Source organism: Suricata suricatta, chromosome 5 (assembly GCF_006229205.1).
Source record: "Suricata suricatta isolate VVHF042 chromosome 5, meerkat_22Aug2017_6uvM2_HiC, whole genome shotgun sequence".
Lineage (NCBI taxonomy): Eukaryota > Metazoa > Chordata > Mammalia > Carnivora > Herpestidae > Suricata > Suricata suricatta.
In genome coordinates, this window is record NC_043704.1 from 77,770,826 (window position 1) to 77,798,719 (window position 27,894).

Below are 27,894 nucleotides of genomic sequence, written 5' to 3' on the forward strand. Positions count from 1 at the left end.
AAACACTCAGCATCCCAAAGGAGAAGTAAAATACTGCCAGAATTCCACAAGAATCATTGAGCTCCCTTTTAGTTGCTAGCATTACCTCAAAGATAACCACTTCCCTGATAGCAGAAGTAAAAATTCTCTGCTTTTGTACTATACTTATGTCTTCTTACACCCAGCTTCCTTCACTCAACAACTTGTTTGTGAGATCCATGCATATTTGTTGATGTAATTTTAAATCATGTGAATAAAATCTCGAGTCACTGGTAGTACCTTGAAACTATCATCCCTAACATAAAAGAAACAATCGAAACATTTAGTACAAAAATAACAAAATCACAAACTCCCAGGATAATATGCACAGTGACTTCCTTTGAAAATTGCCTTCTTCTCTGATGCCCCTGTTGAAGTCCACATTTTCAGGAAAAAACAGAAAATAAAACAAAAACTTAGAGAGCAGGTAAACCAGGATTGATTTTGTAGTGGTATGAATCCGGACACCTGAGTGGGTCATTTGGTTAAGGATCCAGCTCTCGATTTCGGCTCAGGTCATGATCTCATGGTTCATGAGTTCAAGCCCTGCATTGGATTCTGTGCTGACAGTGCAGACACAGCCTCCTTGGGATTCTCTCTCTACCTCTCCCTCCTACCTCCCTGACTTGTTCACTCTCTCTCAAAATACCCAGAAATGGTGTAAATCCCTTCATTCAAACAAAAAAGCAAAAAACTTAAATAAGACAAAAAATTTGTTTTTAAAAAACTAAAAGCATGTAGTGTTTGATAGTTTTTTTTCAGCTGTTGTTCATTTCAATTGCTTTTAGTCATGTCTTAAATCTGAGAAGTTTATATTTGGCTACTTTGTTGAGGGCTATTTCCTTTACCCTGTTTTTGATAGGGACACTGGCGTGAAGTTGCAGAAAATGAGATCTAGCGAGAATCTGGGTTTTATCAAGCATCATCCCCCTTTGTGCAGACGAGGAAATTGTGGCCTACGTGATAAAGAGGCAGGCAGGTTTAGGCACAGAGCTGGGAGCAGAACTCAGACTATGCACTCTACCTGGACTCTGAGTACTTTCCTGTTAAGCTGTCTATACAATACAGAATTTAGTAAATGTATATTAGTAGCTTATTCTGAATCAGCATTAGGTATAGGAAGAAGTTTTTATATAAATAAAAATATAAGAGATTATAACAGGGAAAATAGTGTTCTAATATGCTATGGTGATTTTCTATATTATAATTAATTAATTAATTAATTACTTTGTTTAATGTACTCTTCCTTTTACCTATTTTGCTGGCATTTGTCTGCCTCATGAAGTTATTAGAGCGACCAGAAAAGTAAAACAAAGAAAAATGTTTGTTCTGATTCTGATCTCTAAAATAAAATCATTTAAATCCACGTTATTGAAGTATATATAACCTGATGTCAACAAAATGCATGCGTTTCCATTACGTAGTTCAAGGAGTTTTGGCCAGCACGTGTTCTCATGTAACCACCATCATTTTCAAGATGCAGAATATTTCCAACATAACAGAAAGTTCCCCTGCGCCAAGTCATTCACCCCTACCCCAAACAGGCCCCAAACAACTACTCACTTGCTTTCTGTGACTAAAAATTTACCTTTTATAGAATATCATAAAAATGGAATCATGAATAAAATGCTATAATATTTTACTTCTTTCAAAGAGCATAATGTCTTGAGATTCATTCCTGTTATGTGTATTAATATTTTGCCCTTTTCAGTAGTGAGCAGTATTCCATGGTACAGGTATACCATGATTTGTTTTCTCATTCATCAGTGGATGAACATTTAAGTTGTTTCCAGTTTGAGGCAATTATAAATAATGCTAAGAAAATTTGCATATGTGTGTTTGTGTGAACTTATATTTTGATTTCTCTTTGGTAAATATCATAGAATGGAATTCTTGGGTCATGTGATAAACTATAAACATGATATATATTAAAATATATTATATAATTACAATTATTAATCATATGTAATTATAATATATTATTTATATGTATTTTACTCTAGAAGGTACTACCATAGTGTTTTTCAATGTAGCTGTACTATTTTTTATTCTCACAAGGAATATAAGAAAATTCCAGTATTATGTCTTTCACCTTGAATTTGTCCATTTCATCTAAGTCATTAAACGTCCTGCCATAATTTAGTATTGCCCCATATTTACTATCATATTTAGTGTTAGTATTTAGTATTATGTATTCTTTCAAACTGTGGCTTTACTTTCTTTTTATCAATGGTACTAGATATTGAACACTTCTGTTTATATTTTTAAAGACAAGCACATGTCTTCATTGATTTTTTAAATTATTTTTTCTCTATGTCACTACTTTCCACTGTTTATTATTTTCTTCTATCTATTTAGTTTTGGCTTCATTACTATTATTTTCCAGATTCTTGTGGAAACTTATACATTGCCTTTCTTTTTATTTTTATTTTTATTTATTTTGTTTTATACACATTGTCTTTAGACCTTTCTTCCTTCTTTCATGTTGGCTTTTGTGTCACTTTCACATGCCCCCTACCCACCTTTTTTAAAGCATTTCCTTACTTGCTAGCACTACAAAATGCTCTAGGTTCACGTTGTTTGCCCTGATTTAGGCCTAGAATTAGCAATCTGCCTAGTAATAGTAACTTTGATTCCTTTTTTTATGTAGATAAAAGTTTCTTACCTATGTCATTTTCTCTTTGCCTGAAGAACTTAACAGTTTTTTCAGGGAAGATCTGTTGGAAGTGAATTACCTCAGTTTTTGTTTGTCTGAGACAATCTTTATTTCACCCTCCAATTTGAAGCTTTATTTCTTTAGATACAGAATTCTAAATTGGTGATTTTCTTTTGTTTTGTTTTTCTTTTTAACACTGAAAATGTCATTCCAATCTCTTCTAGCTTACATGGTTTCTGGTGACAAGTCTGCAGTAATTCTTATCTTTTTTTTTACTCTTTAGATAATGATTTTGTCTTCTTTCAATATTTTCTCTCTTTTTTTGGTTTCCTGAGTTAGAATATAATATTCTTCCAAGAGTATATAGGTGTATGTATGTGTCTGTTTGCTTGTTTATCATTTATCCTGTTTGCCATCTGCTGACACTCCTAACTCTGTGGTTGGATGTGCATGACATTCGTTTTGCTCAGATCTCAGTCATTATTACCCCCTTCCTTTTTGTAATTTATTATTATTTTTTATTTATTTATTTATTTTTTTGCTATTCTCTCTTTTCCTTCTGATACTCCAGGTAGTGTCCTACAATGCTTGGTTGTTTGGTGTTTTCTTTCTTTCTTTCTTTTTCATCTTCTGTATTCTTACCTCTTGACTTTCACTTTAAAAAGTGTATATTTGCATATCTTGAAGCCCACTGACTCTTGAACAAGGTCAAATTTACTGATGCGTTATCAAAAGCTTTCTTCATTTCTGTTACAGTAATTTTTTTTTAATTCTAGAAATTCCTTTCGGTTCTTAGTATTTTCATCTCTCTGCTTACATTTCCCAATGTTTTTGCATGTTGTCTACTTTTTCCTTAAAGCCCTTAATGTAAATAATAATTATTTTAAATTCCCAATGTGATAATTTCAGTATCTGTGCTGTATTTGAGGATGAGTTTGAGGATGATTTTTCTCTTCAGGCTATGTTTTCTCTTGCCTTCTGGCATGCTCTGAAGGCTGAGTATGTTTTATTGGGTAATAGAGACTATGATAAACAGGCCTGTAGTATCAGGATTTGCATGAATCTGGCTATAAGTTAAGGTGTGTTTAATGTCTGCTGTATCTATAAGTGACAGAAGATTCAAATGTCTTTAGTGTCCTTTGGGCTTCCTTAAATAATCCTCTTCAGAGAGAGTCTGTGTCTTGCAGCAATTTCAGTTATAATTCAGTTATTATGTCAGAGCCCTGTTGGTGTGGTGGTAAGGTGTGTGGTAGAGGAACTGTTTTATAATCATCTGATTAAAATTTCAGTCTTTTAGTGGACCTATGACTCAGGACTATGACCTTCGCAAATGCTTCTCCCATGGCAGAGTTTTGGAGTTTTTATCAACTCCTGTTGAGTATGTTTTATTACTTTTTCTCATAGCTGAGACAGAAGACTATAAGAAAAAGATGTGGAAGGAGTTCTCTTACCTGATTTGGTATATGGCTCTGAAAAAGTCCTCTCTCCTGAACAGTATTATAAAAGTTCTGAGTATATTCCACAATGATTACTAGTATGATTTGAATTGTGCCCCCTCCCAAATGTTGAATTCCTAACTTTCAATACCTGAAAACATAGACCTTATTTGGAAAAAGGGTCTTTGAAGATTCAGTCAAGTTTAGATCATTAGGGTGAGCCTTAATCCTCTATTTTTGGTATCCTTATAAAAAGAAGGAAATTAGGACACAGATATGCAGAGGGAATGCCACATGATGATAGAGGTAGAGACTGGAGTGATATAGTCACAAGCCAAGATGTACAAAAGACCAATGACCACCATAAGAAGCTAAAAAGAAGGAGGGAATGATTCTCCCCTACATATTCAGAGGGACCATTGCCCTATCGACACCTTAGTTTCAGAATTTTAGCCTTCATAACTGTGAAAGAATATGTTTTAAGCCATATGCATCAGTGGTACTTTGTTCTAGCAGCCCCAGAAAACTAATACAATTACTCTTCCTCTCTTCAATAGACCCATGAAAGAACCTTTCTTGAATCTTCACTATGGTGATCTGGTTGGGTTTCTGGATGGAAAACCCACAAACACTTGAGGTCTCCTTAAGACTACAAGACCCACAGGGCGCCTGGGTGGCTCAGTCAGTTAAGCGTCCGACTTCGGCTCAGGTCAAGATCTCATGGTTCATGGGTTCGAGCCCTGCATCAGGCTCTGTGCTGACTGCTAGCTCAGAGCCTGGAGCCTGTCTTCAGATCCTGTGACTCCTTCTCTCTCTGACCCTCCCCTGCTCATGCTGTCTGTCTGTCTGTCTCTCTCTCTCTCTCTCAAAAATAAATAAAAACATTTAAAAAATTTAAAAAAAAAAGACTACAAGACCCAGGAGTTTCTTAGTCTTATGCTAATGCACAGGCAACCTCTGGGAGTTCATCAAAATTGCAAGTGTTCCTATAGGTTTATGGGTCCTGGGGCTTCCCCTCAGGTAAATGGAATTTAGCTGCATCACTCTGAATGTACCAACTCTCCAGAGTGTTGGACTCTCCTGTTTCCTCAGTTCTCTAATAGGTCTAGGAAAGTCACTGATGCCCAGTTTGCACAGACTTTTCTTGTTGTAATGATAGAATAAGAATATCCAAGCTCTTTACACATCAGAATTTAAACAGAAAAGTTGACAAAGGTTTTTAGAAACCAAGATCTGAATGCTAGGTGTGCTCATTGCTACTGGGTGTCACTGGCTCTAGGCTGTCTCAGTGGATGGAGCTAGAAAATATATGTATATATTGACCCCAAGTATATACATGAATCTGTAATTATTCATTTATAATATTTTTATAGATTTTATGCTTATTTTATGTTTTAAGTGTTTATTTATTTTGAGAGAGAGAGAATGCACACAAATTAGTGAGGAGTAGCAAGAAAGGGGGAGAGAGAAAGAGAGAGAGAGAGAGAGAGAGAGAGAGAGAGAGAGAGAGAGAGAGAGAGAGAATCCCAAGCAAGCTTCTCACCCAATGTGGAGGCCAATGCGGGGTTTCATCTCACTAACTGTGAGATCATGACCTCAGCCAAAATCAACATTTTGGTTCTTAATCAATTAAGCTGCCCAGGCATACCTATAATATTTTTATTTTTAATCTATGTGTATCTTTACATTGAACTTGTGTTTCTTGTAGACAGTATATATTTGGTTCTTGTCTTTGTATCTGGTTAAGTAGACAATTACGGACCTTTAATAGGAACATTTACAACATTTGCTTTACTGTAATTATTAACATGATACATTTTAAACTACTCCCATGTTATTTGTGGTATGGTTTTCCTCTTTTATTTTTGTCATATTTCTGCCTCCCTTTGGATTAACTGAATTCCTTTTTATCTCTATTTTGGTTTATTAGATATACCTATACTTTTGCATCTTTGTTTGAGTAGTTGCCTAGTGGCTTTCAGCACACAGTTTTAATTTAATAAAGTCTATCTTGAGGCAATAATACATAACTAGAAATGCAAAAATAATAAATAGCCATTCCCTGCTATTTATTTTCTGCTATTGCTTTTAGACATTTTGTATCTACATATTTTATAAACTCTTCAATATATTCCTAAAATTTTCTCATTAAACAATCACTTTTCTTTACAATAAAATTTTAAATTTTAAAATAAAAAAAATTGTATTTATCAAATAATTTATCATTTCTGGGTTTTTTATTCCTTTGTGTAGATCCAAGTGCTTATCTGATAACATAATTCTTTTTCGTGAAAAGCTTCCATTAATGTTTTTTTGCATCAATGAATTCTCTTAGCATTAGATTGTCAAAAAACAAAGTCTTTATTTCAACTTCAGTTTTGAAAAGTATTTTCAACATATAGAGAATTCTAGATTGATTTTTTTCCCCATTCTCTCACACAGCACCTAGTTGTCATTTCATTTTTTTTCTAGTTTCCATTATTTCAGAATATCAGCCTACGGAAATTCTTCTTTGATCACTTGTATATAAAGTTTCTTTCCCTCTGGCTTTTTTGATTTAGTTTTGATGTCCCTCAGCGTGGATTTCTCTTTGTTTATCCTTCTGTTATTGAATAAGTTGATTTACAAATTTCATCATATGTGGAACAATTTTAGCCATTATTTATTTAAATATGTTTTCTGCCACTCCTCCACACACCTGCATACTTGGAATTCTAGAATTCTAGATGTTTTAGTCTTCTTTTTTTTCCCGTTTATTTATTTATTTTTTAACATACGCAATTATTTCCCCATCATTTACACTATAGTAGTTACAATTACACTCCAAACATAAAAGCAAAGTAAAAAATCAAAACACCAACTTCTGTTTCATGTAATTAGACTTATACAGAAATTAGAAGGTTAAGTAGCAACTAGTTAATCCCCTACTTTCACAGCTATCTGAAGTGGCAATCGTTATATAGCAGCTTATCTATGATACATTCAAGATACATGATACAATTTATTACTTGCCCATAAGTTTTAGTCTTCTTTACATTGTCACAAAGATCAGTAATTCTCTTACTGTTTTCAATCTATTTATCTTTGTATTTCAGCTTAGATAATTTTTACTGTTATGTCTTCAAATTTATTGATCTTTTCTTCTGCAGTGTCTAAGCAGCTATTGTGGTTCCTAGCTTTACAACCTCCATTTGATTTTCTTCTTCTGTTTATTTTCTTATTGTTTCATGTTATTCTTTGTTTTATAAATTCTTGAACATGAAAATATATATGTATAAATGTATATGACAGACGTTTTTAAATTATTATTTAATAATTATATCATTTCTGTCATTTCAGGCCTTTTTTTTTAATTGACTGATTATCCCTCTGATGAAAATTTACATTTTTCTGCTTCATTCTGTGTCTGTTAATTTTTGCTTGAATGTCAAGCTAGATAAATAAGTTTTTGAAGGTTTTTGTTTTTGTTTTGTTTATTTCTTTTTGAGACAGAGAGAGACAGAGCATGAGTAGGGAGAGGCAAAGAGAGAGAGAGACAGACAGACAGACAGACAGACAGAATCTGAAACAGGCTTCAGGCTCTGAGCTGCAAGCACAGAACCTGACGCAGGGCTCGAACTCACAGACTGCAAGATCATGACCTGAGCTGAAGTCAGACACTTACCTGACTGAGCCACCCAGGCACCCCATTTTTGAGGGTTTGAGTTTTACCATATATCAAGAGTGTTAGTTTGTTTTAAAATGCAATTAAAATATTTGTGAACTAGTTTGATCCTTTCAAGAATTGCTTTTAAGCTTTGTTAGGATGATTCTAGAGTAACATTTATTTTAGTGCTGGTTTAGCCTTGCTACTAAGGCATGGCCTTTCTGTGATCTCTGATGAATGCCCTAGGTATTCAATAAGCATCTCCACTTTGGCTGGCAGGAATTTGAACAACTTCTGTGGGTTTTTACAGTAATTATTTCCTAAGTCCAATGGGGTTTCATACTACAAATGTAAAGCAACAGACATAAGGGGATCCTCACGAATATTTCTAGTGTTTTTCCTGTATAGATCTATCCTACCTAGTAGTCTCCACAAATTCTAAACTCCACAGTTTCCCAGAACTGCAATTTTTTTCTCTTCAACTCAGCAAGACTGCTCTTCTTTTGGATTTTCCCTACCTGTACCACAGTCTAGAAAGTGCTTTATGCAGAAATCTGGGGCATATTATAGGGCCTAATATATATATATATATATATATATATATATATATATATATATATATATTTCCCGTTTATGTCAGGGTCATACTCTGTGCTGCCTGAGATCTAATGACTAAAAAGAGTTGCTTCATGTATTTTGTCTGATTTTCCAGTTGTTTATGGAATAAGGGCAAATGTGCTAGTTATTCTTAGGAGTTGAAAAAATAAGTGCCCAAGATAGAATTCTGAGGCAAGAAAATAGTCACAAGTTCATGCTTTTTTAAATAAAACATTTAAATTTTCAAGATTCATTCATTAATTCTGACAAACATCAGGACTAGATTTAGACAATTTTTTCTATAGTACAAAGAAAGTAACTTTTCATCTATACCACGAGACTTGATGCCCTACTCAGACTTTAGCCTCTACTAAAAGCTGTCATCATCAAGACAGTATGGTATTGGCACAAAAACAGACACATAGACCAATGGAATAGAATAGAGAGCCCAGAACTGGACCCACAAGTGTATGGCCAATTAATCTTTGCCAAAACAGGAAGAGTATCCAATGGAAAAAAGACAGCCTCTTCACCAAGTGGTATTGGGAGAGCTGGACAGCAACATGTAGAAGAATGAAATTAGACCACTTTCTCACACCATTCACAAAAATAAACTCAAAATGGATAAAGGACCTGAATGTGCGACAGGAAACCATAAAAACCCTAGAGGAGAAAGCAGGAAATAGCCTCCTTAACCTCAATTGCAGCAATTTCCTCCTCAGCACATCCCCAAAGGCAAGGGAATCAAGAACAAAAATGAACTATTGAGACCTCATCAAGAAAAAAAAGCTTCTGCAATGCAAAGGAAACAATTAAAAAAAAAAACTAATAGGCAACCGACAGAATGGGAAAAGAGAGTGGCAAATGGCATATCAGATAAAGGGCTAATACCCAAAATCTACAAGGAATTCCCTAAACTCCATACCCAAAAAATGAATAATCCAGTGAAGAAATGGCAGAAGACCTGAATAGACACTTCTCCAAAGAGGACATCCAGATGGCCAACAGGCACATGAAATGATGTTCAGCATCACTCATCATCAGGGAAATACAAATCAAAACCACACTGAGATGCCACCTCACACCAATCAGAGTGGCTAAAATGAACAAATCAAGAGATTATAGATGCTGGCAAAGATGTGGAGAATCGAGCACCCTCCTACACTGCTAGTGGAAATGTAAACTGGTACAGCTGCTCTGGAAAACAGTATGGAGGCTCCTCAAAAATCTATCAGTAAAACTCCCCTATGACTCAGGAATAGCACTGCTAGGGATTTACCCAAAGGATACAGAAGTGCTGATGCATAAGAGCACATGTACCCCAATGTTCATAGTGGTACTTTCTACAATAGCCAAATCATGGAAAGAGCCTAAATGTCCATCACCTGATGTATGGATCAAGAAGATGTTGTATTATATACAATGAAGTACTATATGGCAATGAGAAAGAATAAAATATGGCCATTTGTAGCAAAGTGAATGGACCTCAAGGGTGTCATGCTAAGCAAAATAAGTCAGGCGGAGAAGGACAGATATCATATGTTTGCACTCATAGGCCTAACAGGAGAAACCTAATGGAGGACTATAGGAAGGGGAAGGGGGAAAGAGAGCTGGGGAGAGAGAGGGACCCAAATCATGAGAGACTATTGAATACTGAAAACGAACCGAGGACTGAAGGGGAGAAATGTGGTGATGGCCATGGAGGGGGGCACTTGAGGGGAGAAGCACTGGGTGTTATATGGAAACCAGTTTGAAAATAAAGTATTATAAAAAAAAAAAGAAAGAAGATAGTAGAGAAAGTAGAAATTTTTCAATCAGAAATTTTGAGAAGAAATTAGAGAGCAGAATATGTATGAATTTAGGTGACAGTGTTCTTGTTTTTTACTTTACTATCAGAACCTGCAGCTTAGTGATCATTACTAGAGGTTTTAGAAACTTTTCACTAGGATGGAGGAGCCTAACATGGAAACTCCTGGGATATGCTTTCAAAGAGCATGGAGAGATTAAGGCCTCTAGAAGCACCCTAGCTTTCAGCTAAGTACCACTTTCGGAATTTTACATATAGGCACAGGAATAATGGCATGAAAATGGTGTTTTGTAGAATGAAGGAAAAATGTCCTGATCAATGATCTTGCTTCTTTAGTCTCTGTGGGAAAATCTGTCTACCTTGGTAAAGGAACCCAAAGACATCAAAAGGAAATTAAATGGAGATAGTCCTCATCCTCAGACACTAGCTTATTTCCTCATTGGGGGTGGGGTGGGAGGGGGTAGAAAGACAGAACAAGTCGTACTGCAGTTATCACCAGTCCAAGGAGCAGCAGAAACCATCCGACTTCCACCAGCAGGCCATAAGACTCCTTACTTTTTCCTCCATCATTCATCTATATCATTTTTAAGGGAGAAGACAGGGTGGGAGTGGCAGGCTAGGAATGCAAAGACCGGGTTATCTAGAAATAAAGCTTAAATTATTAATTCTGTTTACAATAATATAATTGGAATTGAAATATTTTATTTTTAAAAGTAGGCAAAGAGAAATAAAGAACATGTTATATAATTAATGATATGGTAATACGATAAGAGTTTTGATAATAGTCAAGAGAAGATGCTATGGAAATACAGGAGAATTATAACTTAATTATGGCCACTATACTTGAAAAATCTCCATGAAGTGGATAGTACCTAAAATGGATCTTAAAAAATTTAGAATGATTTCAGATAAAGACAAAGAGAGTAAGGCATTTCAACTGAATAAAACAACCACAAGTAGTCAGGAAATATGAAGATGTTTCAGAAAAAGCAAATAATCTAGAATGTTTAAAGCTTAAAATCTTGAAAAATGAGTATCTATTAAAGTATATTGAAGTTAGGTCAATAGTCTTATAAACTTTTTAACTTCATCATTATTTTTAAAAATTTTTTAAATATTTATTTCTGAGAGAGAGAGAGAGAGAGAGAGAGAGAGCGAGAGAGAGAGCAAACACACAAGTGGGACAGGGGCAGAGAGAGAGAAGGAAGAATCTGCAGCAGCAGGCTCCAGGCTCTGAGCTAACTGTCAGCACAGAGCTCAACACAGGGCTCAAACCCTCAAGCCATGAGATCACTACCTGAGCTGAAGTCAGATACTTAACCGACTGAGCCACCCAGGTGCCCCTTAACTTTGTCATTATTAATTTAAAAATTATTGTTATTGTAAGAACTTTTAAGTGCCAAGCTGCCTTAGTCATCGATTATTGTATAGCAAACTACCAAAAAGCTAGTGACTTCAAATAACATACATTTATTATCTCCTAGGTTCTAGAGGTCAGGAATCCGATCATGGTTTCACTGGGTTTTACAAAGTTGAATTCAAGATGTTGATCGGGAAGTATTCTCAACTGAAAGCTCTAATGGGAAAGAATCTGCTTCCAAGCTTACTCAGGTAGGTAGCAGAATTAATTTCCTTACACTTATTAGGTTGAGGATCCTATCTTCTTGTTAGTTAGAAGATAGAGTCTACCCAGACACCCAGCTCCCCGAGACCACTCACAGTTACAACACAGTTACTTACTTTATCAAACCAACAAAGAGTGTCTCTTGAGAAAATCTGCCAGCAATATGGAGTTTTATATAATGTAATGGTGTCATGGGAGTGGCATCCTTCTACCTTTGCCATATTCTACTGGTTAAAAGCAAGCCATTGATCCTATTAACATTCAAGGGATGAGATTATCTAAGGGTATGAACACCAAGATCAGGAATCATGAGAGGATGTCTTAGAGACTATCCATTACTCAAGCATACTGCTAAGAATCTTAAACATTATTTCAATCAATCCTCACAACAAGCTCTAGCAAGCAAGAAGTGAGAATATATCTAAAATGATATATTATGATGTTTCATGCATAGGTATTATAAATCATGTAAGACATACTATAGCTTTGTATTTTAACTTAGCATTCTTGACAATTTAATTAATTTGTTGCCAAGTTCACTTATTTCTATGCCAGTGAAGATGCATACGTGTTGCCTAGCTATTCTATAGTATGATATACTGAGATGAAGTCTAGGTATTTTGCTCTACTTATAACTGTGATCTCAAAACTCCATCAATTAGATATTATTATCCTTCTTTTAACACTGAGGAACTTGAAATACAAAGGAATTAAGATGTGATTTAACGATTATTCAATTAGTAAAGGATAAAGTTGGAAGACAAATCTAAGCCTACCCATTCTCAAGCATTGCCTTTTTTTAGTGAGAGAAAACCATGCAACTCGGTCCTTAGGACAATTAGTCCTGGAAAGGTGTTAACAGACATGAATACATGAAGACAAAGAATATAAGCTCCACAAGGACAGAAACCATGGAAGTTTTGCTCACCACTGATTCCTAGGTGTAATGTGGGTTATATAACAGTTTTCAAAAAATCTATATTAAAAGAAGTTAGGAAAGAAGGGAAAAAAGTAGACAAAGAGAGTAGAAGTAATATGTAGGAGTATGAATTGTTTAATAAGACATGTTGATTTAGCTCTTTTGACCAATCCTAGGAAACAGAGTAGAACAAAATCTAATATCCTAGTTTGGATTACCAAATAATATACACAATTTCTTACTTTACCCCAGCCCAGGTCCTTGCTTTTGCCCTGAATCTCCTTCTATTTCTGATATGTCCCAAATATAATAATCAGGAAGAGAATAAGTCTGAAATATGGTGACAGGAAGATAAAGACAACAAGCTGCATAGTTAACTTTTATCCTTTTTTCTTCCCTACTAGGAGAATTCCTCTATCATTTGGACCAGTAATATGCTCAGCTGAAACACAAAATTCTCCAATTTCCATAACAGCTAGAGTGCTAAAGTGAATACTTTTTAGCCAAGGAGGTGCAAATCAAAGTTGTTGAGAGGGATTTTTAGATATTTTCATAAAGAGAACAGGACAGATATCTCTGAAAAGCCCCTATTTTTCCATTTCTTTTTCTAGTGTATGATATGGTTAAAAAGTGGGAATGCTCATGGCTCCATTGGCTATGAGATTGCCTTGATGATAGAAGGTCATGAGTAGGGGTCATGCTAATAGAGTCTGAATTCGTAATTATGATGGAGACACCATATCAGCACTAAACATAATTCCAAGCTCAATTTCAACCTTCTTTTACATTAAAAAAAAAGAGAGACTGGGAAATAAATTTCTACCTTGTTTAAGCCAGTATTACTTTGTGATTGTTGTTATTTATAGTTGAATCTCATTCTAGCTGATTTAAATAAGACTCAGACATCTCTTTATTGAGAATCATGTCTCTATTATAAAATACTTGCCATTTTTCAAAATGTTTAATATTTTTAAGTCAAATATTCTGCATCAACATATATAAATCAAAGTAGCCATAGCTAATGTAGGTATTTGAAGTATCTCTTCCCTAGTCACATAGCTAAACCATATTCTCAACCTCTCTTGAAGTTAATGTGTCCTTATGACTAAGTTCTAGCCAATGAAAAGTACCACTTCCAGGGTAAATTATAAGTGTTCAACAGATAATGCTCCATCTTTTCCTTATTTCACTAAAAAGAGAGGACTGGCAGAGGCAAAAAACGGAAGAAGCTTAGGTTTCTGAATGACTACATAGAAGACCACAGACTTGAATTTTTATATATGGAGAAATAAGCTTCTCTTCTTTGAATCCTTTGAGATTTGGAATTATTACAGGACTTTGCCCACAAGGACTAATTCAGCTAAATTCAATCAGCAGTGTCAGAGTCAAAATATCCTGGAACCATAGCTTATCAAGTGCTGTAATGGGAAGTCTGACCTCTGAAAACTATTAACAATATGATCTAGGGGAAATAATTTAACCTCCCTTATCTTTAGTTTTATCATTGGTAAAATGGAAATGTCATCGACACTGGAGGGTTACTGAAAAGACTAACCGATGTAATGTAATATTCTATTTTGAATTCATATCTTCTGATTGAGCTGTATTGTATTCCATCATGACATAATCTCAATATATTCAAAAAGAAACTCATCATGTTTCCTGTATTAGTCAGGCTGAACACAATGACAACAAAAAATCCAACTCAAACTAGCTTGAGACAAAAAGGAAAATAATAGACTGTGTAAATGAAAGTCTAAGTAAGGCAATAGGAGCAGCTTGATTCACAGGCCGATATAATTAGACCTTGCTCTTCGCTATTTCTCATCTCTATACTGGCTTCATTTGTAGACTATATCCTTTCAGAAAAAATGATAGGCAACATCTCAAGTTTTCATACACTTCTCAGTAATGTCAGCCATCAAGCAGTACCTTTATAAAATCAAATAATATATAATATACAATGCAATAAAATTAGAAATCAATATCAGATCATTCAATTCTGTACTTACTAGTAAACTAGAATGTACATTTCAAAATAAATAATTGTTCAAATCATAAGTTCATAACCACTGATGATACCCTTCTGCCTCTAATTAGGATACAGAAAGTCAAAACTCCCTAACAAAATCAGCCACATATAAACTACAAAATTAGTTTTTGTAAGTCAACAGAGCTTCAAGGTATAAAAATACCAAAATAATTTAAGGTTAAAATTCTTTCTAGGATAAAAGACCACTACTCCTATTTTCATTCCTGGTAGAAGGAAACTACAATATATTATAATTTGTGTCCTAAATAGTTAATAGTTCTCCAATAAATTTAGAGACACGTGTTTATATGATAAAAATAATAAATATTTTATAAAATAATGTTCCTAGATATTTACCTTTCTGATGTTTTTCATTCCTTCTGAATATCTGGGCTTCCATCTAATATAAAATTCCTTTCCTAAAGAACTTATTTTTTTAATAATTTTTTTTAGTGTTTATTTATTCATTTTTGAAAGAAAGAGAGAGCACACATCAGGGAAAGGCAGAAAGAGAGGGAGCCACAGAATCCAAAGCAGGTTCCAGGCTCCGAGCTGTCAGAGCAGAGCCCAACGTAGGGCTGGAATTCACTAATTGTGAGATAATCACTGAACAGAAATTGGTCAATTAACTGACTGAGCCACCCATGTGCCCCTTTTATCATTTCTTATAGAGCCTATAAAATGATAATGTGTTGTAGGTTATATGTCACATATTTCTATTCTCCCCAAAGAAGGCATCAAAATATTGAGAAAAATCAAGAACAGATGACCAAGATAACAGACTTAAATACAACTATTTCAATAATTATATTAGCTTTAATTCTTTAAATGTTTTTATTTTATTTTAGAGAGAGAGATAGAGACAGAGTATGCACACGGGAGGGGCAGAGAGAGAGGGAAGCAGAGAATCCAAAGCAGGCTCCAGGCCCCGAGCTGTCAGCACAGAGTCTGACAGAGGCTCAAACTCACAAACTGTGAGATCATGACCGGAACTGAAATTGGAGGCTTAACCAACTGAGCCACCCAGGCACTCCTAACTAATGAGCTTTAGAGGAATAAATACTTCTGTTAAAAGGCAGAGATTGTCAAATGAATTTAAAATGTAGGATACCTTGTTTTCTATTTAGAACACTGTAAAGCTATAAATCCTTAAAAAGCTAAGATAGTTTGAAATAAGAAATGTAAGAGACATACTCTACCTTTTTTCTGGTTTCTTAAAGCTACAAGAACAATGTGTTTGTGTTGGCTAATTAAGGCAATTCTGAGCAAAAGAGGACTGCAGAAGTCTGCTTGAGTGGGATTTGGACACACTTTTTTGGGCGGGGGCTGGTAAAAGGGAACAGATTCAGGAGGAGAGTTACAGGAGGCCCCCTCCACTTGCCCCATTTCTATGGAAAATTTAAGTGATAGAGTGGCAATCATCTGGCTAAGATGATAAGCATGAGGGAGAAAAGCCAAAATACTTAGGATAATGCAGCAGAAAGATGTCTGGGCTTAATTTTCTTGATTACATTAATGATCTGAAAAACCAATGCTAGCGACTGCTTACCTCCACATTTCTTATGTGAAAAAGAAATAAACCTCAATTATGTAATCACTGTTATCAAGAATTCTTGTGATTGCCATCAGACCTATTTCTAACTATCCTACGGGCTAAAAAGAGAGGTGGAAATTAAACAACAGTAACTTTCCATTCCCCTGGCAGCACATCGACAGCACTCAAACATTTGATAATTCCAAAGAGGGAGGCAGACAGGACAAAGGGATTCTCCTCTGTGCAAGTGGTTTACAAATTGGGACCATCATTGTGGAGAACAATTTAACAGCAATTTCATAAAGAAGTTGAAAGTCAGGTATATCCCACAGCACAGAAGTTACCCTTCAATTCTCTAGAATGACACTCTCATACTGATATGAGGAGATAGGCGAAAGATGGCAAAGCGTTGCTTAAGAGTAGATCATTGGAAACCTTCTATATATCCACCACTTAAAGAAATTTTAAAATGAATTGTGTTATAATCCTGTGATAAGATAGGATTCAACAGTTAAAATGAAAGAACTAGATTTGTATGTATTAGAATATATAAACCTTGAAAACATAATTTTGAGTCACAAAAAAGTAACATGCGGAAGGATGTGTGTGAAAGATATCATTCATGTAAATTCTTAAATTGCACATTCATATATTGTTTATGAACACACAGACTGCACTGGATTGCTAGCTGTTCCTCCAAATTCATTTTCCCTTCTTCATAGTAAAAAGAATTTTAACTGAAAATAGCCACTGACTAGACATTACATTTCTCTACTGTTCCTACTTAGAACTCCAGAGAGCTGTTATTTATGTTGGAGTACCTGTTGATCTGTATCATAGTCAAAATTGAAATCAAGGCATTAAAAATATAATCTCATCATAATAAGCATAATAAATGTTTATATTAAAATATTACTATATGAAAAATAGCTTTAAATATTTTTAAATTAAAAAACCAAAAAACTAAATAAATAAAACTAAATTCAGTGAAAAAGTGGCACACTCATTTTTTTTTAAATTTTTGTTTATTTTTGAGAGAGAGACAGACAGACAGAGAAGCAGCAGGGGGAGGGGCAGAGAGAGAAGGACACAGAGTTCAAAGCGGGCTCCAGGCTCTGAGCTTTAAGCACAGAGCTCCACACGGGCTCCGCTCAAACTCAGAAACCCCTAGATCATAACCTGAGCCAAAGTCAGACACTTCACCCACTGAGCCACCTAGGCGCCTCAACGTTTTTGAAAATCTTTTTAACGTGTGACTTCATTAAAAACAAATAGAGTCTCATCTGTTTCTGCATTCAGTCTATTCTAATACTGTTATTGTTGCTATCCATGAAGAAGACTTGGTTTCACACAGGTATATAGCTGGGAAAAGGTGGAGGAGATAACGGACACATAGGGAGAATCCCAGGGACTCCACGAGTCCTCAGATTACACTTCGAACTCCTGCCTTAGAGATGGTGAAACAGCCACATCTCGTGGTTCAAAACAGACTGCCTCCCCTGTACCTTCTACCATCCTATAAACTGTTTTCATAGAGAAATAAACTCCAATCTTCATTGAGCCACCGTGTTTTGGTGACTTTTGGTTAGAGGGTCTTAGTTAATACACCTTGTAATAGAGAGATGCATAAGCACAAGAGAAAATGTGACCTGGAAATATGCACACCCACCACAAATTGTAATTCAGGAAGGGTACAAAGGGACCTTAAGTTTGTCTATAATATTTTCTTCATTCTAAAAATGTATCTGAAGAAAATATGGCAAAAAATCAACCTTCTTTAAATCTGCATAGTGGGCACTTGGTGATTATGAGGTTATTTTCCATATATGTGAACGCTTTTATGAAAAATAATTGGAATGTTTTTTGGGGATCTAAAATCCCAAAATCTGGGGATCCAGATCCACTTGAATCTGTACTTAACTGCATTTATCATTACGCTCTCAATGGAGAGAGGTGAAGGTCTCAACATTTTTCTGTAAAATCATAAGTTCATCAAGCCTTTTTAAATAATTCTATAATTACACATAGATTTTGAGGGAAAGAAAGACAATGAAAATGAAATACCTATGCCTAAATGAATGCATTGAAACTCTTTTACAGACTGTTGCTGTTATTTACTTTCTGTTTCTTTAAGTAAGCAGCATATTTCTCTAGGGTTACCATATTAGCATATACTTTCATGGTATTACTGATTAATTTGTATATCAGTTTTAATCTGAAGATTTCAAAGGAATATATAATTGTAATCTTACATATTATAGGAATTTAAGTTTGGAAACCATGTTGAAATCCAGTGTTTTCTATAACACTAAAAGAAACCCTGTTAATTAGATAGGACAAGAATGATTAATATGTAATGGGGAAACTGTGACCTGGAAGGTAACATGATAAACACCTAAGGCCACACAGCAAGTTATTTTCTACATACAGATGTCAAATAAATGTCATATTACCCTTCCTTCTCAAATACCTTCGTTTGAAAATGACCAACACATTTGCCCTCACTTCCCATCAGCCCAAACAATGTTGCTTGCCACTCGAAACCAATCACTAGCAAAAGAGAGAGAGAGACCAGCAAAAGAAAAGTTAGCTCTAAACTAAGCAAGATGCATTTTCTGGGATTGTTGGAAGTTGGGAACCACCTTCCCTGAGCACACTGCTACCTGGAGCCAAAACCAAACCAAAACAAATTCTCTTTTAAAAAAAAAATAAATAGAAATGGCTGCTTGGGCAACACCTAAAAGTGTCTTCCACAACAATCCTACTGTACTTTTATTTAAATTCTTCTTTTGTGCTAGGTGACAGTAAGGGAGGAACAAAAACAGTCCATGTTGCAAATGCTGCCCTCTGATTACGTTAATGAGAGGATTTCCACCATTCCCCCAAACTCCTTGAATTCTGTGCAACTTTCTTTAGCTCCTTTGAACTCACCAACCAGTTTATATTATATACATACTAACATGGCTAGAATTTTGCAAAAATAATGACAGACATTTACACTCATTTAGCTCAGTTAAATTTCTGCCACTGATTGTGAATTCTTTGAGAGCAGGAGTTTAAGTTCTTTTCTTTACCATTTTATTTCTAGAGCCCCAGCCAGTGCCTTGCACATAATATGTGTTCAACATATCTTCCAAAATGTTAAATCTTATTTCAAAGCACTTATCATCACTTCCTTTTTGTCGCCACTGAAACTCTCCCTTCTAGATAGAAATCTGTATTCCCCTATAAAGTATCAAAATAATAAGCAATTCTTATCTAGTATTGATTTTGTGCCAAGCACTCTTCCAAATATTTTATTTATACTGTATGTATATTCCCCCCAGTTAAATGAGTCAGTGTAATCACCCAGAACAGCACCAGTCTGGAAGTCATGAAGTCACTGGGTCTGTGTTTCCTTAGACTATGAGCCTGCAATCACAGTGAGAGGAAAACAAAACAAACACCCTACCAAAAAAAAAAAAAAATCCTACCTATATGTTCCTTTCATAGTGAACAGACAGTAGAGGGACAAATGACATGGAGAAATTCCCTTCTCACTTCAATTCATAAGCCCTGCGGTGCCTTCCCTTCACCCAGTGATTTGTGTCCAGAGAACTCAGTGGGCCAGGCAGTTACCTCACACTAGACACAAGACACCCATGGCTGTGGAAAGTCCCCTGAAGTCACTGGAACATACACAAGAGTGTGTGTCTATGGATATAAATATAAAATGCTTCACTCACCTCGGCCCCCAAAAATCTGACCTTATTTGTCAGTGCTACCTTGGCTGGCTCTGGAGGGCAAGGAAAGCAGAACATCTTGAGCAGCTGATGCTCCAACCGATGCAGGCAGGACAGGCCCTCGCGCTGGAGATAGGGAGGAAACTGGCACGCACGCCTGGACCTTCACCTTCACCGTCCTCAGGGGCCCGCTGCCAGATGCCTCTTTCCCAAGAGCTTCCCAATACTTTCTGGTGTTTTTTATCCTCCAGCGTAGTTGTTCCCTGTAAAAATAACATGATCTCAGTTTCTAAAAGGCAAACTGGAAAAGAGGGAAAAGAAAATTCCTTACAGTTTTTTTCCCCTATGTTTTTACAAATTGAACTATAGTTTATTCCTAGCTTTCATTCTGAACATAACACGGCAATATGGAAAAACGTCTATGTGATCTCTAGGGGGATCCCATCATCTGTTTGTTCAGTACACTTTTGAGATGAAAAAGGCGCTAAAATTCATTATGCAAATTTTTGAGATTTCAATGTTTTGATGGATAAACTAGTTACATGACACTGATGTACCTAAAAATAGTACTAGTCAAAACCTGTTTTCAAAAATAAAATTCACCCCTAAAAAGTTTAAGTAGCAGGTACATTAAAGCATTTAAAGTTGCATTGAGATATTTTTTAAAAACTATATAAATTAACAGAACTCAACAACCTAACAAATAATTATTGTCTGTATAAGTTCACAAACTACTAATTTTCTTAGTGTATCTCTTCCTAACACATGATAGTGGTGTTTCTTGAATAATTTCTTTTATTCAGTATGATATAATTTTGATGTTTTCAGACCACTGGCTGAAATATTTCTCCAAACTTACATTTTACTATTAATATATTTGAAATTGTTGACCTTCAGTTGAATCTTCTTTATAGACACTTTTTTTGTTGAGAAAATACTCCCTTGAGAGCACTTGACATATTGCATGACTGCAAAATTTGAGAAATAGGGGACATATTCCATTCTATTTCATATAATAATGTGTTAATATTTCAGTCATGTATCTTCAAAATATAAGTAATTTTACAAGCCAAAACTCATTAAATAAGTTGTCTCTTTTTTTTATTTTGTTGAAAGTCCCACCAAGCTTAGATACAACAAAATAAAGGTGCTTCTCAATTTTATTTCATTCTAAACCAGAATGTAAATATATTCAATATAAATAAGAGCTTCACTAAAAATGAAAAATCTCTTTCCACAAGTTTACATATTCTAAAGCACAATTCAATAATTTTGGAATTAATGTTTTTTTACACAATTTGTACCTTCATCATTTGTTTTCTTCCTGTCTTGCTTTTATAAGGATAAATGCCAACATCTTCCTCTTTGTAAACTTCACTTCCAGTAATTACATGTCTCCAAAAGTTTCAGAGCTTAAGTTTTTTAATGCTTCTTTCACTGCATATTAGATGAGGAATTTTCAAACTGATTTTTTAATGTTTATTTATTTTTGGGAGAGAGAGAAGGGGAGAGAGAGAGAGAGAGGAGATGGAGTGTGAGCAGGGGGAAGGGCCGAGAGAGAGGGAGACACAGAATCTTAAACAGTTTCCAGGCTCTGAGCTGTCAGCACAGAGCCCAACGCAGGGCTGGAACTTGTGAACCACGAGATCATGACCTGAGCCGAAGTCAAATGCTTAACCAACCGAACCACCCAGGGGCCCCCAAACTGATTTTGAAAGAGATACAAGCAAAAATGTATAGGCCTCCTTTACAAAAAAATTCAATGCTATCACAGGACACTTAAGTTTATCTGCAAAATGCTTCTTATAAATTCAAATATTTCAAAAACTCAATGGGTCACAAGCAGTGCAAAGAGAAAAAGCTCAGATTTCTATGCCATGATTTTCTTTGTTTTTATAGTCAGTGTCAGCTTTCTCACAAATCTCTCTGTCTAAAGGGGACACTTCAATTTAAACATTTCTTCATCATAAGACACGTAAGGTATGTGGACATTTTTCCACCGTGTGAGCAGTGGTGTCATGACCTGCCCATCTGCCTTCCGGGGCCATCTCAGCCTCACTGCTTACACTGTAGTGGGGGTGGCATCAAGCTGATGGCTGGAGATCTTTGGTGGCCATGGAGATGAAAGCAGGCCATGAGTGCAGTTGTCTTTGGGTTCCCCCATGCTTCGTTAGGCATTTCTTTTTTTTTTTAATTTTTAAAAATGTTTTTATTTATTATTGAGAGACAGAGAGACACAGAGCACAAGCATAGGAGGGGTAGACAGAGAGGGAGACACAGAGTTCAAAGCAGGCTCCAGGCTCTGACTTGTCAGCACAGAGCCTGACTCAGGGCTCGAACCTACAAACTGCGAGATCATGACCTGAGCCGAAGTCAGACACCCAACTGACTGAGCCACCCAGGCACCCATCGTTGGGCATTTCTAAAGTAACCCCACACATCTCTGCACACAACGGTATAGTGAGCTCCAGGATGGGGAAGGGAAGACTGGTATCTGCTCATGGTTTCTTTTCTTCCTCTCACAACCACTGGTGCTGGCAGGGACGGGCTTTCCCTCTTTGTCTTTCTAGATGACCATTATCTTCCTTCAGCAAAAAGCTGTCACCAAGTCTTCCAGGCCTTCATGCTAGAGTATGAGGAGATGGGGAGTTCAAAGACCTCTCTCTTAGCAAGCCTGGATTTATATCTCATTATTTCCCGTGGACATAAAATTCCTATTTGGATTGTCAGAAATCAAATACTAACTTTTACTCTCCCTGCATTGCTGTTGTATCCATCCTAATTACTCTACCTCCCCGCTCTGCATCCCCATCAACAGTAAATGCTTGGGTGAAAGTAAGGCATATGAAAATGCAAAAGAGACAAGTGTATCCATACATCTTCCAAATCATCACCCCCTCTTTCAATATGTTACTGAAGAAATAATCAGTGGGTTGGGTGCTTGAGTGGACCAGTCAGTTGAGAGTCTAACTCTTGGTTTCCACTCAGGTCATGATCTCAGTCAAGGGATTGAGCCCTGGGTCAGGCTCCATGCTCAGCTTGAGATTCTCTCTCTCTTTCCTTCCTCCTCCCCCGGCTTACACTCTCTTTCTCTACAAAACATTATATATATAATTAGTGGCTCAAAAGTAAGTATCTATAAATGTCATCAGATGATATTGACAAGCTGAGTTATGAAAGAATTTCCTATAAGTGAGAGCGCTGGTTTCATTGTGTCCTTGTAAGGATTATCATTTTGAAAATTTTTGCTAATTTCAATTCAAAAAAATAATCAAGCAATAACCTTTGATTTCTTTAGTTTTATTTTTTTTTTTAACCTTTAATTCTGTAGGCAAGTAAACTTGAACTCAGGAGAGATGCAATTTAATTACTTGATCTGGGGATAAAAAAAATGACAAGGTTCTGAGCAAAAGCAGAACGAAGAGATTTTTGTTACTATGATCAACAGCTTTTGCATTTCACTATCATTTGAAAACTGGCTTGATTACCTGGGCTATGAGTCTGACTACTTAGCAATGCAATGATTTCTTAGATTTGCTTAGTTCCTTCATTTCTCCAAAGTTATTGCCATTTTACGTAAATGATTTTACTTTTCTGTGAATGCCATGAAGCATTATTAATTCCATATCATAGCCACAGTGAGAGCCAGAGATCTTAAGTGCTTTGCTCAAAGTGGACAGAAAGAGCAGAATGAGAGGTGCGGTCAGTCTAAATTGGAATTCTGACTTCTACCATTGACTGATTCTGTTATATCACAGAATTTCTTAACATCCCAAGATGCTTCCTCATCGACCAATCAAAATTAGTAAAGTTCACCTCCAGGTTGTAATAAGGAATAAATATCACAATATTTATAAAGGGATCTTTGTTCCAAGCTTGAAAGGGAGCAGTCTATTAATGAACGATTATTCTCATCGACGGACAGCACAGTTGCTCATTCCCTTATAGTCCGTTGCCTTTTCTTTTCCTTTTAAATATATCTTTTCATATTTAGAACAATGACTGACTGCAATACATCTTGTGAGGCCAAGGATTAGCAGAGATAAAGAAAGAGAAATCAAACCAAACGGGATTCTACCTTTGAATTTATCTAACAAAATAATAGAATCATAAAAAGCAAGAACTATAAGAACAACACTTGTGAATCCATCTAACTGCCGACAGAAACATAGGTGTGGAAAGAAAAGGGCTGGCCCAGAGTTTCACAGGGAGTAACCTGCAATCAGTATTTCTTTTAGAGCCCTGGTCTCTGAAATCAGAACCAGGCCTTTGAACACAATGTGCATTTTATCCTTCACAAAACAGGCAAGGAGACCCATAGGTTTTACCAATGAAAAACGAAGAGGCCTGCCAAAAATTCCAGCCAATCCCACACACTTAGTGGGGATCCACTGAGTGCCAGTGCCCACACCAAAAGCTCTGGGGCATAGGGCTGGGTTAGGCATGGTCACTGCTCTCTTGTCTAGTGGAGGAAGCAGGCATACACACAAGTAACTTGATTCCAAAGCAGAATGTGATAAGTGTTATCTTAGATCAGTGGAGGAGACAGGTCACACGACTGGAATAGCATGAAGTCAGGCCTGAGGCTGAGGCCATGCTGTTATTTAGGAATGCTATCAGGTTCATCTCACAGCTTGGCAAAGGTCCCAAAACCCTGTAGCTTCTTGTCCTGGGTGTGCTGGGTCATAGGATGTTCCACTGCCTCTCCTGGAGCCTACTGTGAAGGCCCCTGGATCTGAGAGTGTACACAGACAGGTAGAAAGAGAGATTTGTTCCATGTTTTTCAAATAAATGATCCTAGAATGCCTGGCACAACAGGAAAAAGAAAATGGCTACTTCAAGGTTACCACTCTTCTCTCTCTTCCTAGCATGTCTGGAGGTGGTAAAAGTCAGAGCCTCCAGCTTTCTGTCCATTCAGGAAGTGAACAGAACCAAAAATACTGATTTTGTTTATTTCTCTAGGGTAGTTCTTATCTCACTCAGTTTTGCCTTAGCTGTATGCAAGTCTGTTTTGCCAAAGGGGACAGTGAGGTTCCAGAGGATTGAGCCCCTCTGACTCACCTCAGCTCCCACAGCACCCAGGGAAACCTTTATTGTGTTAAATACTCAGCCAAATGCAGCTGACTTGAATGGAATCTTCTGTTTTCCTTTAAGCCTTCCCCATTTCCCAACTTGCTGGCAACTTTTCCCAAATGCCTTCAAATGCAGAGTTAAAAGTGAAAGGGAAGAAAAGACCTTTCTCTGGCGAATATCACATTGTGTTAAACAGATTATATAAAAAGCAAGGGTGAGGGGAGGAATTAACTTGGATAAAAAAGGGAAAGATGCCTTGAGTGAAAGCCCAGAGGTCTGAGCTCTGCCCATAGGCTCGCTATTTCCCTCCCAGAGCCTCAGCCTCCTCAGATGACAGACGTCAGGGCTGAGTAGGTTTATTGCCAAGACTTCATTTATTCTGAGTGCTCTATCATGTTAATTATGATTACTCTTCACACTACTTGCAACAGTAATAATACTGGTCTAATAATATAGAATTTACAAAGCACTCACAGATCCATTATTCTCAAATATCTAATAAGGGGGGAGCAAGGTAAGCTGAGGAGTCCTCCTTTCCAAGCCCTCTCTGAAGCAGGCTTGACCTCTAGAGCTTAGTCTGGCCTAGATCAGATTTCTGTGGTCACACTCTGATCCAAACCAATTGGTAGGGCTTTGGAATGGACTAGGCGCTTCTTTGAATGTATCCAAGAAACCCACAACATTGTGCTCCCACATGTGCTGGCCAGACCCACCAACCAGAGCTCAAGAAAGGCTTCAGGAAGAAGACTCTTCTCTCTTCTTTCTCCTTTACTCAATCTTCACTGCCTACATCTCATGTGCAATGATGACCTTAATCACCACCTTCCAGTGATGATTACCAACTCCGGAGGTCTAACCTGAACTGGGCTTTTGGCTCCCAATGCACTTTTCTAACTAACTGAGTAACATCTCTATTGTCTCCTTGAAGCTCTGTGTGATCCACTCCTTCGTCATTGACTTTCATCCTATTATCACCTCTTACAGACCTCCCTGGCTCCTCCACCATCTGCCTTGCTAACTTGGCTCAAAATTTCTGGTCCAGCTCTGATTACTTTTCTTGGTCTTCTCTTGCTAATCAGCGGCGGAGTCCGGCAGGTTTTCCCCTGGCAGTATCTTCCCCTGTCATGCTTAGATCTCATCACTGCTTACTTAGACAAATTCTTATTATTTACAACTATTCTGCCTGGGCTAGTAAGCCAGCATACAGTCTTTTCTAATCATACTGCACCTCTAATCAGAACCACCAAGCAGGCCTCCACTGCCCACCACACAGTTTTGTTTGTTTGTTTGTTTGTTTTCCTAACACTGGTGTTAAAGACCTTCCACCATCTGCTGCAATCAGCTTTCCCAGATGTAGGTCCTGCCGCTAAGTGAACTGCGCATGCGCTCCCACGCCTCTACTCCTGTAACATTAAGTCGTTCAGAATGCCCTGCACTACTTCTCCCCACCATTTTTATTAAAACATCATTCCATGTTTCTAGCTTCTCTAAGGTGCAGCTTGAATGGCCCCTCCCCCATTACACATTTCTCAGGCCAGATGTATATGCTCTCCGTGTTTTGAACCTGTCTTGCTGTCTTTTTCTTTGTAAGAACAGCACTAATCTTATTTTGCCTCATTATTTGATCATGTGTGTAGAAGGACACTTCCAAAATGGTTTCTGTTACTCCAGGTTGCATGTCAGTGTGCATCACTGCGGAATTTGACACAGCAAAGAGCTCACTGCAGTTTTGATTGAATGGGGTTCCAGTGAGAAATCAGAAATACAAGGAACAAGAAAAAAAGATGAAAGAAATCAAGAGCCATCATGGTCTTTTACCTAGGATTTAAACCATTTCACCTTGGAGGATACAGTTATAATACAGATACCCTGCACTGACTTCCACAGAAATGCTGATTTTATGACAATCACAAAATGCTAGAACCGGGTGGAGCTCATGAAAAGATGAAGTTTGGTGCAAGGGAGTAATTTACTCCAAACCACAAATTTCAGTCAGCAGCTGAACTAGGACTGGAACCATTTATCCTGATATCTAGGCTAGCCTCTATCTACTATTATTCTTCTCACAATTTTTTACCCAATTAACTACAAGAATGCAGTAGGCCAAATGTCTGTATTTACATAATATTGATCTTGGAGCAATGGGTGACCAATTAGATCTCCAAAACTACCCCAGGGTCTCTTCTTACAACAGGGAGACATTCTGACACTTAACTATATGTGACTTCCAGGGAGGAACTGGAAATGTCTGGTGCACAGAGCCTCTCTGACTCCCCTGTTTATTTCATAGCACCTAAAAGGTGCTTTGCCTTATGAAATATCAGTGATCAATTGAATTGCTATAGTCTTCTGCTTTTCCACAGTTCTTTTCTATGTCCCAGATTTTATTACAAATACCAAGGGTTCTCTGACCTGAACTTGTCAGGAAAAATTCCTCTTGCAAAATACTACATTTGCTCCGTGCATTCCTAATAGTCATTCAACCCCCTAGCACAAGAATCTGGCTCCTCAACCCTAAAGCTCTGGCTTTGGGATGTGAAATGAGTACACTGTGCCTACCTAGCCAGCCCTTCATGCAGGAACTCTGTGTGCCCTGGGCCAGGGCCTGGCACCTGCACCTGGGTCAGAGGAGCAGAAGCGTGGCCACCTGGTCCTTACCCTTTTGCTACCACCTGACAGGAAGATGGTTTAAGCTTTCTCTTGCACAATGTACTGGAGGCGGAGGAGGAAGGCAGACCAAGAAAACGGGTCAGGCTGATTTCATCAGCTGGCAGCCAGCATCAATATTTCTCAGAGAAAAGATGCTGGCAGCTTACATGCAGCATGCTCG